Genomic DNA, 14,908 nt, shown 5'->3' with positions numbered 1-14,908 from the left:
GAAAAGGAAAGATATAAGCATTGGAATGCAGAGTTCCAAAGAATAGCAAGAGGAGATGAGAAAGCCTTCCTCAGGGATCAATGCAAAGAAATAGAGGAAAAGAACAGCATGGGAAAGACTAGAGATCTCTTCAAGAAAATTAGAGATACCAAGGGAACATTTCATGCAAAGATGGGCTCGATAAAGGACAGAAATGGTATGGACCTAACAGAAGCAGAAGATATTAAGAAGAGGTGGCAAGAATACACAGAAGAACTGTACAAAAAAGATCTTCAAGACCAAGATAATCACGATGGTGTGATCACTCATCCAGAGCCAGACATCCTGGAATGTGAAGTCAAGTGGGCCTTAGGTAGCATCACTACAAACAAAGTTAGTGGAGGTGAAGAAATTCCAGTAGAGCTATTTCAAATCCTGAAAGATGATGCTGTGAAAGTGCTGCACTCAATATGCCAGCACATTTGGAAAACTCAGCAGTGGCCACAGGACCGGAAAAGGTCAGTTTTCATTCCAATCCCAAAGAAAGGCAATGAAAAGAATGCTCAAACTACAGCACAACTGCACTCATCTCACACGCTAGTAAAGTAATTCTCAAAATTCTCCAAGCCAGGCTTCAGCAATACGTGAACCGTGAACTTTCTGATGTTCAAGCTGGTTTTAGAAAGGCAGAGGAACCAGAGATCAAATTGCCAACATCTGCTGGATCATCAAAAAAGCAAGAGAGTTCCAGAAAAACATCTATTTCTGCTTTATTGAGTATGCCAAAGCCTTTGGCTGTGTGGATCACAATAAACTGTGGAAAATTCTGAAAGAGATGGGAATACCAGACTACCTGACCTGCCTCTTGAGAAAACTATATGCAGGTCAGGAAGCAACAGTTAGAACTGGACAGGGAACACCAGACTGGTTCCAAATAGGAAAAGGAGTATGTCAAGGCTGCATATTGTCACCCTGCTTATTTAACTTCTGTGCAGAGTACATCATGAGAAACGCTGGGCTGGAAGAAGCACAAGCTGGAATCAAGATTGCCGGGAGAAATATCAATAACCTCAGATATGCAGAGGACACCACCCTTATGGCAGAAAGTGAAGAGGAACTAAAAAGCCTCTCGATGAAAGTGAAAGAGGAGAGTGAAAAGGTTGGCTTAAAGCTCAACATTCAGAAAATGAAGATCATGGCATCTGGTCCCATCACTTCGTGGGAAATAGATGGGGAAACAGTGGAAACAGTGTCAGACTTTATTTTTTTGGGCTCCAAAATCACTGCAGAAGGTGACTGCAGCCCTGAAATTAAAAGACGCTTACTCCTTGGAAGAAAGGTATGACCAACCTAGATAGCATATGGGAAAGCAGAGACATTACTTTGCCAACAAAGGTCTGTCTAGTGAAGGCTATGGTTTTTCCAGTGGTCATGTATGGATGTGAGAGTTGGACTGTGAAGAAGGCTGAGCGCCGAAGAATTGATGCTTTTGAACTGTGGTGTTGGAGAAGACTCTTGAGAGTCCCTTGGATTGCAAAGAGATCCAACCAATCCATTCTGAAGGAGATCAGCCCTGGGATTTCTTTGGAAGGAATGATGCTAAAGCTGAAACTCCAGTACTTTGGCCACCTCATGCAAAGAGTTGACTCATTGGAGAAGACTCTGATGCTGGGAAGGGTTGGGGGCAGGAGGAGAAGGGGACAACAGAGGATGAGATGGCTGGATGGCATCACTGACTCAATGGATGTGAGTCTAAGTGAACTCCGGGAGTTGGTGATGGACAGGGAGGCCTGGCATGCTGCAATTCATGGGGTCGCAAGGAGTCGGACACAACTGAGTGACTGAACTGAACTGAACAGAACTGCAGAGCAACCTGGAGCCTCTACAGTGTAGACTGGGAAAGCACACACACTGGGAGCAGAGGGCAAAACCCAGTGTGGCCTAGACACTACAAACACTCCCCACACACGCCAGTGATATTTGTTTGCAGTGTTCCTCCCTCCCCACAGCACAGTTGAACAAGTGAGCATAAAGGATCACCTTAGCCCTCTTGTGTCAGGGCAAAGGTTAGAAACTGAAGAGAGTTACAAACAGAGGAAGCCAAAATAAACAAAGAATAGGGAACTACTTTGGAAGTGACAGGTGCAACAGATTCAAACACTGTAGTTAGCATTGACTACATTGTAAGGGACCTATAGATCTTGAGAAGAAGTATAAGCTGGAATAAGGAACTATCTGAAACTGAGCTGACCCCACACTGCCTTCAACCACTCCAGAGAAATCCCTAGATATATTTTACTAATATCATTTTTAAATTTTTTTATTTTTAAGTTCTTTATTACTCCTTTAATTTTCATTTTTTAAAACCCATTGTTACCTTGCAATAAAAAGACCCTATCTTTAAAGCAAATTCCACATATATCTTTTTATAGCTTTTGTGATTTTTTTTTTAATATTGTATTTTTGAGAGTCTAGCCTCTACTCTAGATTTTTAATCTTTGCTTTTTGGCATTATCAATTCTGTACTTTTAAGAATTCAATCTTCAGTGCCCATTTTACCTAGGAGTGTGATTACTGGCTTGATTGCTCTCTCCCCTTTTGACTCTCCTTTTTCTCCCCCAGGTCACCTCCATCTTCACCCTCCCCCTTCTCTTCTCTGCTTAACCCTGTAAATCTCTTTGGGTGTTCCAGGCTGTGGAGGACATTTAAGGAACTGATCACTGGCTAGACTGGTCTCTCTCCTTTTGATGCCCCCTCCTCTCCTCCTGGTCACCTCTGTCTCCTTCCTCCCTCTTCTCTTCTCTATGGAACTCTGTGAACCTCTCTGACTGTTCCAGACTGTGGAGACCAAATAGGGAATTGATTATTGGCTACCTTGCTCTCTCCCCTTTTGATTCCCCCTCTTCTCCTCCTGGTCACCTCTATCTCCATCCTCCCTCTTCTCTTCTCTATGGAACTCTGTGAACCTCTCTGGGTGTCCTCACTGTGGAGAATCTTTTCACCATTAACCTAGTTGTTTTATCATCAGTGCTGTATGGATGGAGAAGTCTTGAGGCTACTGTAACAATAAGACTGAAAGCCAGAGGCAAGAGGCTTAAATCTAAAACTTGAGAACACCAGAAAACTCCTGACTCCAGGGAACATTAATCGACAAGAACTCATCCAAAAGCCTCCATAACCTACACTGAAACCAAGATCCACCCAAGAGCCAACAAGTTTCAGAGCAAGATATACCAAGCTAATTCTCCAACAATGCAGGAACATAACCCTGAGCACAAAAATACAGGCAGGCAAAAGTCACACCAAACCCATAGACACCTCAAAACTCACTACTGGACACTTCATTGCACTCGAGAGAGAAGAGATCCAGCTCCACCCACCACAACACCAACGCAGGCCTCCCTAACCAGGAAACCTTGACAAGCCACTCGTCCAACCTCATCCACAGGAATGAACCTCCACAATAAAGAGGAACCACAAACTTCCAGCATACAGAAAGGCCATCCCAACACAGCAACCTAAACAAGATGAAAAGGCAGAGAAATATTTGGCAGGTAAAGGAACATGATAAAAGCCCACCAAACCAAACAAAAGAGGAGGAGATAGGGAGTCTACCTGAAAAAGAATTCAGAATAATGATAGTAAAAATGATCCAAAAGCTTGCAGACAAAATGGAGTTACAGAAAAATAGCCTGGAGACAAGGATTGAGAAGATGCAAGAAAAGTTTAACAAAGACCTAGAAGAAATGAAAAAGAGTCAATCGATAATGAATAATGCAATAACTGAGATCAAAAACACTCTGGAGGGAACCAACAATAGAATAACTGAGGCAGAAGATAGGATAAGTGAGGTGGAAGATAGAGTGGTGGAAATAAATGAAGCAGAGAGAAAAAAAGAATTAAAAGAAATGAGGGGGGCGCGCGCCGGCCTCTGACTGGAGGCCGCGGAGGCGGAGGCGCGAGCTCCCCGATAATGGCGGCCTGCAGAGCCCGTGAGAGAGAGAAGTGGCGGCGGCTACCCTGAGAAACCTTGACCTTGAAGATGGTGAGTAGCCAGCCAAAGTACGATCTAATACGGGAGGTAGGCCGAGGTAGTTACGGTGTTGTATATGAAGCAGTCATCAGAAAGACCTCTGCACGGGTGGCAGTGAAGAAAATTTGATGCCATGCACCTGAAAACGTTGAACTAGCCCTGCGTGAGTTCTGGGCACTAAGCAGTATCAAGAGCCAACATCCAAATGTGATTCACTTGGAGGAATGCATCCTACAAAAAGATGGGATGGTGCAAAAGATGTCCCACGGCTCTAATTCTTCCCTTTATTTACAGCTTGTAGAGACTTCACTAAAAGAAAAGAAATTGCCTTTGATCCCAGAAGCTCCTATTACTTGTGGTTTGTGATGGATTTTTGTGATGGAGGAGATATGAATGAGTATCTGTTGTCCAGGAAACCCAATCGTAAAACTAACACCAGCTTCATGCTTCAGCTGAGCAGTGCCCTGGCTTTCTTGCATAAAAACCAGATCATCCATCGAGATCTGAAGCCTGATAACATCCTGATTTCTCAAAGCAGGTTGGACACCAGTGATTTGGAACCTACACTCAAAGTGGCTGATTTTGGTCTAAGTAAAGTTTGTTCAGCATCTGGGCAGAATCCAGAAGAACCTGTCAGTGTAAACAAGTGTTTCCTTTCTACAGCTTGTGGAACAGATTTCTACATGGCTCCTGAAGTGTGGGAGGGACATTATACAGCAAAAGCTGACATCTTTGCTCTGGGGATTATCATCTGGGCAATGTTGGAAAGGATCACCTTCATAGATACAGAGACAAAGAAGGAACTCTTGGGGAGTTATGTAAAACAAGGAACTGAGATTGTGCCTGTTGGGGAGGCACTTCTGGAAAATCCCAAAATGGAACTTCTCATTCCTGTGAAGAAAAAGTCTATGAATGGGCGAATGAAACAACTGATTAAGGAAATGCTGGCTGCAAACCCTCAGGATCGTCCCGATGCTTTTGAACTAGAACTCAGATTAGTACAAATTGCATTTAAAGATAGCAGCTGGGAAACGTGACACATATATTATTTGCAAATATCTTGGATGATATGCTGCTTCTGTTTTAACAGTGATGCAACATAATGTGGCTGAAAAAAGAATATAAAAAGCTAAACTCCACCTTTTAAGGGTTTAGATTTTATTGTGGGATTTTTTTTTTCCTCATTTTTCTTAAGTCCAAGCTGGCCATTCTATTAATATGTTTTAAAAGTGTATTACCAATGAGGATGTAAATTTTTTAAAATGATCATTGGTATAAGTTTGGCAGGAAAATTCTCTATAAGAGCCAAGAAAAGAAGAGTCCAGTTTTCTGGAAATATGTCTCTAAGTATTTTAGACATTCCTTGTCAGTATTAGGAATTTCCATGGGAAAAAAGGTTTGCATGCTGGTAATGCAACCTTTGAAGCTTTGTAAAGGAAACGTATGTGTATATATTTATGTATATGTAAGTATGTGAATGTGTGCATTTTGCATTCCATATGAAAAAAAAATGCCACTTCTGTTTAAATTATTTGATATAGGTTTGGATTTTTGAGATTTGCTGGTGAAATCAGTAATGAAAAATAAAAGAACCTTCCCTCTTCCTACCCTGTCCCTCCCTCTAATGAAATCATACTTTTTATTTTTATAATGTTATACAGCTTTTTTTAAGACATCATTTTGGAGAGTCCAAAATTATCTGGCTAAACATAAGTGAAAGTAAGTGATCCAAAGCTGCTGAAGTTTGTTTGAGCTCTCCAGTGCCCTATAGCTGCAGGAGTTGGATTAGCCATGCAATCAATGTGGTACAGGTTTTAGGTAACCAAGCATTCAATTAACCAATTAAACCACTGCATTGGGACATGACTGCACTTGAGCATCTGCAATCTAATATAAGTCTGAACACAGGATTCTTCTGTTTCTGAAAACTTTGCTGTATATAAACTATAGTAATCGATATATATTAACTTTTTATTTTCAAGACTTTGTCTAAGCCTCAGCATAAAGCTGAAGAAACCAAATGAGTTCTATCCTTTCATTGCCTGCTCCAATATGGTCTCATGTTTAATCACTGGAATTCCTTTCATTTTGGCACTAATGCTGTTTCCTCTTGTCTAATTTGACACAGTAATGGTAGTGATATGGTCGTATTCAGTGTTAACCACCTTTTTCTAAGGTGGGAGTTGATACCTATACAGTTTGGCAAATGGGTAAAATACTGTGGCATCAGTTATGTCTTTCAAATAGAGAGGTTATCAGTTTTATACAATCATTTGGTATGGTCTATGTGAAGAACCAATAGACCATTATTCTTCTTGAGGTCAGTTTGATTTTTAACCCCATATGGTTGTCTCCAGTTTTTTTTTCTTCCCGTAAATGCAGATAGTTCAAATTTAAAGGAAGAAAGTTTTCCTAAAACAGATCATTAGCCTTTAAGGTTGTTAATACTTTGAGACCATTTGTATATAGGTTAATCTTTATAAAGCACTAGAATATTTAGTCAAAAGTAAAAAGTTTAAAGGTATTACAATATTGAAATCATTGATAGTTCACATAGTCTCCTCAGTTTTTTTGAACTTCCACAACTTTTGGAATATTCCTACCATAATTTTTTCCTTATTTAAAATGTGTTCAGGGGACTATAAAGAGTGGAAAAGCACAAAAAGTGGAGTACGTAAAATTTCTGAACTATGCATTACTTGGTGTGAAGTTCAAAATTTAGGCTGAAAGGTTTTACTTAAAACCTCTTAAATGAAGAAAAAGATGTGCTTTTAACATTACTTCCAAGCTAATAATTATAAGAATTATTTTCAAAATTGGAGGTGGAAATACACTGGAACTTCATGATAATTGACCCTCTGGATCACCAAATTAGTAGAACACAGATCTGGCCAAGTAGATTGAGTTGCTGAAAGTTAAAAAAGCATTACAATGTCTTATCAATAACATGGCACTTCAGCAGAGATTCATGATGACTTAGGTGATGGTATGCCAGTGCTTCATTTGCTCTTCAAATAGCTACATGTCATGGTTTCCTAAGTAGATAGCTTTTGGCCCCACCTCATTTAAAATAGTTAACAATTATAATTTATTTTGAAAACTATTTTAATTTACCTGTGAAGTGGAATTATTCCTTTCATTGGCGGTAAGGATGTGAGGTGATCAGGAAGTTTCTTCTGAAATTTTCTTAAGTCCCTGTATTCTAAATAGCCTATGATACCAAGAAAAATGATAGTAAATTCTTTGTCTTCATTCTTTAAGTCAGGAGGTATTTATTAAGTACCTACTGTGTGCTCAGCACTAAAGATCAGTTGATAAAATGACAATTTTAAAACGGCATGTAGCCATGGGCTTTTCCAGCAAGGAGTAAGAAACAAAGTGCTACTTGGAAATTCCTGGATATTGCTTAGAGGAAAAATGAAAGCAAGAGTTTGTGCACAGTGCCTTGCCCATAATAGGCACTCAACAAACAATTGTTCCTCATAGAGTCTCTTGCCATGGTTTATAGTGTTTTATGAAATTTGTCTTAATTGAAAAAAGACCAAATATTTCAAATAAGCTTATAGGCAGCTGTGGCCAGTTAAAATAATGGGATTGTACAGTTAGTTCCTAGAATGTTATTTCGCACTAGTTGTCACTTAGAAGGATGGGGTTCCTATAGTTTTTTGGTGCTAAGGGATACTTTGTCATTATGATGAAGTAAGTGTTACATGTCAGATAAATAGCACACTGAATAGTTCTTTCTGCTGGTCTGTTTTTTCCTCTTTGTTGTTGTTGTTGTTGTTGTTGTTTTTAACTGTAAAATGTTTATCAATCAAACTATTGTAGCAGCTACAAATAATTCACCAGCATGACAAAATGATCAAAAAATAAGTCATCAGCACTTCAAAAACAAAAGCAACTTTTGAAATTTTCTTTTAAAATTGTCAAATATATTTTATGAAGAATTTATAAAAGGGGGAAATGATTGTAATTTATTGTTCATGACTTTTCTTTTTTTTAAATAAAGTGCGTTTCAACAACAACAACAAAAATAAATAAATAAAAGAAATGAGGACAACCTCAGAAACTTCTGGGACAATGTTAAATGCCCCAACATTTGAATCATAGGAGTCCCAGAAGAAGAAGACAAAAAGAAAGGACATGAGAAAATACTTGAGGAGATAATAGTTGAAAACTTCCCTAAAATGGGGAAGGAAATAGCCACCTAAGTCCAAGAAACCCAGAGAGTCCCAAACAGGATAAACCCAAGGTGAAACACTCCAAGCCCAATATTAATCAAATTAACAAAGATCAAACACAAAGAACAAATATTAAAAGCAGCAAGGGAAAAACAACAAATAACTCACAAGGGGATTCCCGTAAGGATAACAGCTGATCTTGCAATAGAAACTCTTTAAGCCAGAAGGGAATAGCAGGACATACTTAAAGTCATGAAATAGAAAAACCTACAACCCAGATTACTGTACCCAGCAAGGATCTCATTCAAATATGAAGGAGAAATCAAAAGCTTTACAGATAAGCGAAAGCTCAGAGAATTCAGCACCACCAAACCAGCTCTTCAACAAATGCTAAAGGATCTTCTCTAGACAGGAAACACAGAAAAGGTTTATAAACTTGAACCCCAAACAACAAAGTTAATGGCAACAGGATCATACTTATCAATAATTACCTTAAATGTAAATGGGTTGAATGCCCCAACCAAAAGACAAAGACTGGCTGAGTGGATACAAAACCAAGACACTTATATATGCTATCTACAAGAGACCCACCTCAAACCTAGGGACACATACAGACTGAAAGTGAAGGGCTGGAAAAAGATATTTCATTCAAATGGAGACCAAATACTCATATCAGATAAAATACACCTTGAAATAAAGGCTGTGAAAAGAGACAAAGAAGGATATGACATAATGATCAAATGATCAATCCAAGAAGAAGATATAACAGTTATAAATATATATGCACCCAACATAGGAGCACCGCAATATGTAAGGCAAATGCTAACAAGTATGAAAGGGGAAATTAACAGTAACACAATAATAGTGGGAGACATTAATACCACACTCACACTTACGGATAGATCAACTAAATATAAAATTAGCAAGGAAACACAAACTTTAAATGATACAATGGACCAGTTAGACCTAGTTGATATAGAGGACATTTCACCCTAGAACAATGAATTTCACCTTTTTCTCAGTGCACACGGAACCTTCTCCAGGATAGATCACATCCTGGGCTATAAATCTAGCCTTGGTAAATTCAAAAAAATTGAAATCATTCCAAGCATCTTTTCTGATCACAGTGTGGTAAGATTAGATGGCAACTACAGGAAGAAAAAAAAAAACCTGTTAAAAATAAAAACATATGGAGGCTAAACAACACACTTCTGAATAACCAATGAATCGCAGAAGAAATTAAAAAAGAAAGCAAAATATGCATAGAAATGAATGAAAATGAAAACACAACAACAACCCAAAACCTATAGGATTCAGTAAAAGAAGTGCTAAGGGGAAGGTTCATAGCAATACAAGCCCACCTCAAGAAACAGGAGAAAAATCAAATAAATAACCTACCTCTACATCTAAAGCAATAGAAGAAGAAGAAATGAAGCACCCCAGGGTTAGTAGAAGGAAAGAAATTATAAAAATTAGGGCAGAAATAAATGAAAAAGAAACAAAGGAGACCATAGCCAAAATCAACAAAGCTAAAAGCTGGATCTTTGAGAAGATAAATAAAATAGTCAAACCATCAGCCAGACTCATCAAGAAACAAAGGGAGAAGAATCAAATCAACAAAATTAGAAATGAAAATGGAGAAATCACAACAGACAACGCAGAAATACAAAGGATCATAAGAGACTACTATCAGCAACTATATGCCAAAAAAATGGACAACTTGGAAGAAATGGACAAATTCTTAGAAAAGTATAACTTTCCAAAACTGAACCAGGAAGAAACAGAAAATCTTAACAGAACCATCACAAGCACAGAAATCAAAACTGTAATCAGAAATCTTCCAACAAACAAAAGCCCAGGACCAGACGGCTTCACAGCTGAATTCTACCAACAATTTAGAAAAGAGTTAACACCTATCCCACCCAAACTCTTCCAGAAAATTTCAGAGGAAGGTAAATATCCAAACTCATTCTATGAGGCCACCATCACCCTAATACCAAAACTAGACAAAGATGCCCCAAAAAAAGAAAATTATAGGCCAATATTACTGATGAACATAGATGCAAAAATCCTTAACAAAATTCCAGAAAACAGAATCCAACAACATATTAAGAAGATCATACATCATGACCAAATGGGCTTTATCCCAGAGATGCAAGGATTCTTTAATATTTGCAAATCAATCAATGTGATACACCACATTAACAAATTGAAAGATAAAAAACATATGATCATCTCAATAGATGCAGAGAAAGCCTTTGACAAAATTCAACATCCATTTATGATAAAAACGCTCCAGAAAGTAGGCATAGAAGGAACATACCTCAACATAATAAAAGCCATATATGACAAACCCACAACAAACATTATCCTCAATGGTGAAAATTGAAAGCATTTCCCCTAAAGTCAGGAACAAGACAAGTATGCACATTCCCTAATACTATTCAACATAGTTTTGGAAATTTTAGCCACAGCAATCAGAGAAGAAAAAGAAATAAAAGGAATCCAGACTAGAAGTTCAGTTCAGTTCAGTTCAGTCACTCAGTCGTGTCAGGCTATTTGCGACCCCATGAATCACAGCACACCAGGCCTCCCTGTCCATCACCAACTTCCGGAGTTCACTCAGACTCACATCCATCTAGCCATCTCATCCTCTGTCCTCCCCTTCTCCTCCTGCCCCCAATCCCTCCCAGCATCAGAGTCTTTTCCAATGAGTCAACTCTTTGCATGAGGTGGAGTTTCAGCTTCAGCATCATTCCCTCCAAAGAAATCCCAGGGCTGATCTCCTTCAGAATGGACTGTTGGATCTCCTTGCAGTCCAAGGGACTCTCAAGAGTCTTCTCCAACACCACAGTTCAAATGCATCATTCTTCAGGGCTCAGCTTTCTTCACAGTCCAACTCTCACATCCATACATGACCACTGGAAAAACCATAGCCTTGACTAGACAGACCTTTGTTGGCAAAGTAATGTCTCTGCTTTCCCATATGCTATCTACGTTGGTAATAAATTTTCTTCCAAGGAGTAACTGTCTTTTAATTTCATGGCTGCAGTCACCATCTGCAGTGATTTTGGAGCCCAAAAAAATTAAGTCTGACACTGTTTCCACTGTTTCCCCATCTATTTCCCATGAAGTGATGGGACCAGATGCCATGATCTTCATTTTCTGAATGTTGAACTTTAAGCCAACTTTTTCGCTCTCCACTTTCACTTTCATCGAGAGGCTTTTTAGTTCCTCTTCACTTTCTGCCATAAGGGTGGTGTCCTCTGCATATCTGAGCTCATTGATATTTCCCCCGGCAATCTTGATTCCAGCTTGTGCTTCTTCCAGCCCAGCATTTCTCATGATGTACTCTGCATAGAACTTAAATAAGCAGGGTGACAATATACAGCCTTGACATACTCCTTTTCCTATTTGGAACCAGTCTGGTGTTCCCTGTCCAGTTCTAACTGTTGCTTCCTGACCTGCATATAGTTTTCTCAAGAGGCAGGTCAGGTAGTCTGGTATTCCCATCTCTTTCAGAATTTTCCACAGTTTATTGTGATCCACACAGCCAAAGGCTTTGGCATACTCAATAAAGCAGAAATAGATGTTTTTCTGGAACACTCTTGCTTTTTCAATGATCCAGCAGATGTTGGCAATTTGATCTCTGGTTCCTCTGCCTTTTCTAAAACCAGCTTGAACATCTGGATGTTCATGGTTCACGTATTGCTGGAGTCTGGCTTGGAGAATTTTGAGCATTACTTTACTAGCGTGTGAGATGAGTGCAATTGTGTGGTAGTTTGAGGATTCTTTGGCATTGCCTTTCTTTGGGATTGGAATTTAAACTGTCCTTTTCCAGTCCTGTGGCCACTGCTGAGTTTTCCAAATGTGCTGGCATATTGAGTGCAGCATTTTCACAGCATCATCTTTCAGGATTTGAAATAGCTCAACTGGAATTCCATCACCTCTACTTGCTTTGTTCATAGTGATGCTTTCTAAGGCCAACTTGACTGGAAAAGAAGAAGTAAAACTCTCACTGTTTGCAGATGACATGATCCTCTACATAGAAAACCCTAAAGATGCCACCAGAAAATTACTAGAGCTAATCAATGAATATAGTAAAGTTGCAGGATATAAAAATAACACACAGAAATCCCTTGCATTCCTCTACACTAACAATAAGAAAACAGAAAAAGAAATTAAGGAAACAATTCCATTCACCATTGCAACAAAAAGAATAAAATACTTAGGAATAAATCTACCTAAAGAAACAAAAGACCTATATATATAAAACTATAAAACACTGATGAAAGAAATCAAAGATGACAGAAATAGATGGAGAAATATACCATGTTCATGGATTGGAAGAATCAATATAGTGAAAATGAGTATACTACCCAAAGCAATCTATAGACTCAATCCAATCCCTATCAAGCTACCAACGGTATTTTTCAGAGAACTAGAACAAATAATTTCACAATTTGTATGGAAATACAAAAAACCTTGAATAGCCAAAGCAATCTAGAGAAAGAAGAATGGAACTGGAGGAATTAACCTGCCTGACTTCAGGCTGTACTACAAAGCTACAGTCATCAGGACAGTATGGTACTGGCACAAAGACAGAAATATAGATCAATGGAACAAAATAGAAAGCCCAGAGATAAATCCACACACCTTTGGACATCTTATCTTTGACAAAGGAGGCAAGAATATACAATGGAAAAAAGACAATCTCTTTAACAATTGGTGCTGGGAAAACTGGTCAACCATTTGTAAAAGAATGAAACTAGAACACTTTCTAACACCATAAAAATAAACTCAAAATGGATTAAAGATCTAAATGTTAAGACCAGAAACTATAAACTCTTATAGGAAAACATAGGCAAAACACTCTCTGACGTAAATCATAGCAGGATCCTCTATGACCCACCTCCCAGAGTAATGGAAATAAAAGCAAAAATACACAAATAGGACCTAATTAAACTTAAAAGCTTTTGCACAATGAAGGAAACTATAAGCAACGTGAAAAGACAGCCCTCAAAATGGGAGAAAATAATAGCAAATGAAGCAATTGACAAAGAATTAATCTCAAAAATATACAAGCAACTCCTGTAGCTCAATTCCCGAAAAATAAGTGACCCAATCAAAAAATGGGCAAAAAAAAAGCCATTAAATTGTAATATTTAAAATTATTTGATTAAAAATAAAGACAGTTTAATGAGGAATAAATTAAAACAGGAAAAAAGTGTTGAAATGACTCAAATGTTCATCAACTGGTGATCGAATAAATAAAACATGCAATGCAATATTATTCAGCCATCAAATGAATGGAGTTCTGAAACATGTTATAACATGCCATAACTCTGAAATGATCATGATAATTAAAAGAAGCCAGGCACAAAAGGCTGCATATTGCATTATTCTGTTCATGTGAATGAATATGTTGCAGACTAGGTAATTCTCTAAAGGCAGAAAATAGAGAAGTTGATGCCAGGGCCCAGATGAAGGGGAAATGGAAAATGCCTGCCAACTGGATAGTGTTTCCTGTTAGAGTGATGAAAATATTCTAGAATGAGGGAGTGGTTATGGTTATGCAACCTATAAAGAAATAACAAATCAATGAATAATACAGTTTAACTGCTAACAAACACATGAAAAGATGCTCAAGATCACTCATTATCAGAGAAATGCAAATCAAAACCACAATAAGGTACTATCTCACGATGGTCAGAATGGCTGCTATCAAAAAGTCCACAAACAATAAATGCTGGAGAGGGTGCAGAGAAAAAGGAACCCTCTTACACTGTTGGTGGGAATGCACACTAGGACAGCCATTATGGAGAACAGTGAGGAGATTCCTTCAGTTCAGTTCAGTTCAGTCGCTCAGTCGTGTCCGACTCTTTGTGACCCAATGAATCGCAGCACGCCAGGCCTCCCTGTCCATCACCAACTCCCAGAGTTCACTCAGATTCACGTCCATCGAGTCAGTGATGCCATCCAGCCATCTCATCCTCTGTCGTCCCCGTCTCCTCCTGCCCCCAATCCCTCCCAGCATCAGAGTCTTTTCCAATGAGTCAACTCTTTGCATGAGGTGGCCAAAGTACTGGAGTTTCAGCTTCAGCATCATTCCCTCCAAAGAAATCCCAGGGTTGATCTCCTTCAGAATGGACTGGTTGGATCTCATTGCAGTCCAAGGGACTCTCAAGAGTCTTCTCCAACACCACAGTTCAAAAGCATCAATTCTTTGGCGCTTAGCCTTCTTCACAGTCCAACTCTCACATCCATACATGACTACTGGAAAACCATAGCCTTGACTAGATTCCTTAAAATACTGGAACTAGAACTGCCATATGACCCAGCAATCCCACTGCTGGGCATACACACTGAGGAAACCAGAATTGAAAGAGACACGTGTACCCCAATGTTCATCGCAGCACTGTTTACAATAGCCAAGACATGGAAGCAACCTAGAAGTCCATTGGCAGACAAATGGATAAGAAAGCTGTGGTACATATATACAATGGACTATTAATTAGCTATTAAAAAGAATGCATTTGAATCAGTTCTAATGAGGTGGATGAAACTGAAGCCTATTACCCAGAGTGAAGTAAGTCAGAAAGAAAAACATCAACACAGTATATTAACACATATATATGGAATTTAGAAAGATGGTAACAATGAGGCTATATGTGAGACAGCGAAAGAGACACAGATGTAAAGAACAGACTTTTGG

The 14,908-nt window shown here is 38.7% G+C and overlaps 1 protein-coding gene and 1 pseudogene across 1 annotated transcript in view; one reads left to right on the top strand and one right to left on the bottom strand.

Annotated features, from left to right (window-relative positions):
• Window positions 1–14,908, bottom strand: part of SCP2 (sterol carrier protein 2) — a 981,293-nt gene that overhangs the window by 154,923 nt on the left and 811,462 nt on the right. The window lies entirely within an intron of this gene.
• On the top strand, window positions 3,939–5,130 carry LOC138441257 (serine/threonine-protein kinase PDIK1L pseudogene; annotated as a pseudogene).

This window comes from Ovis canadensis, chromosome 1 (assembly GCF_042477335.2).
Source record: "Ovis canadensis isolate MfBH-ARS-UI-01 breed Bighorn chromosome 1, ARS-UI_OviCan_v2, whole genome shotgun sequence".
Lineage (NCBI taxonomy): Eukaryota > Metazoa > Chordata > Mammalia > Artiodactyla > Bovidae > Ovis > Ovis canadensis.
The sequence above is the reverse complement of the archived record's forward strand: the minus strand, read 5'-3'. Positions and strand labels throughout refer to the sequence as shown.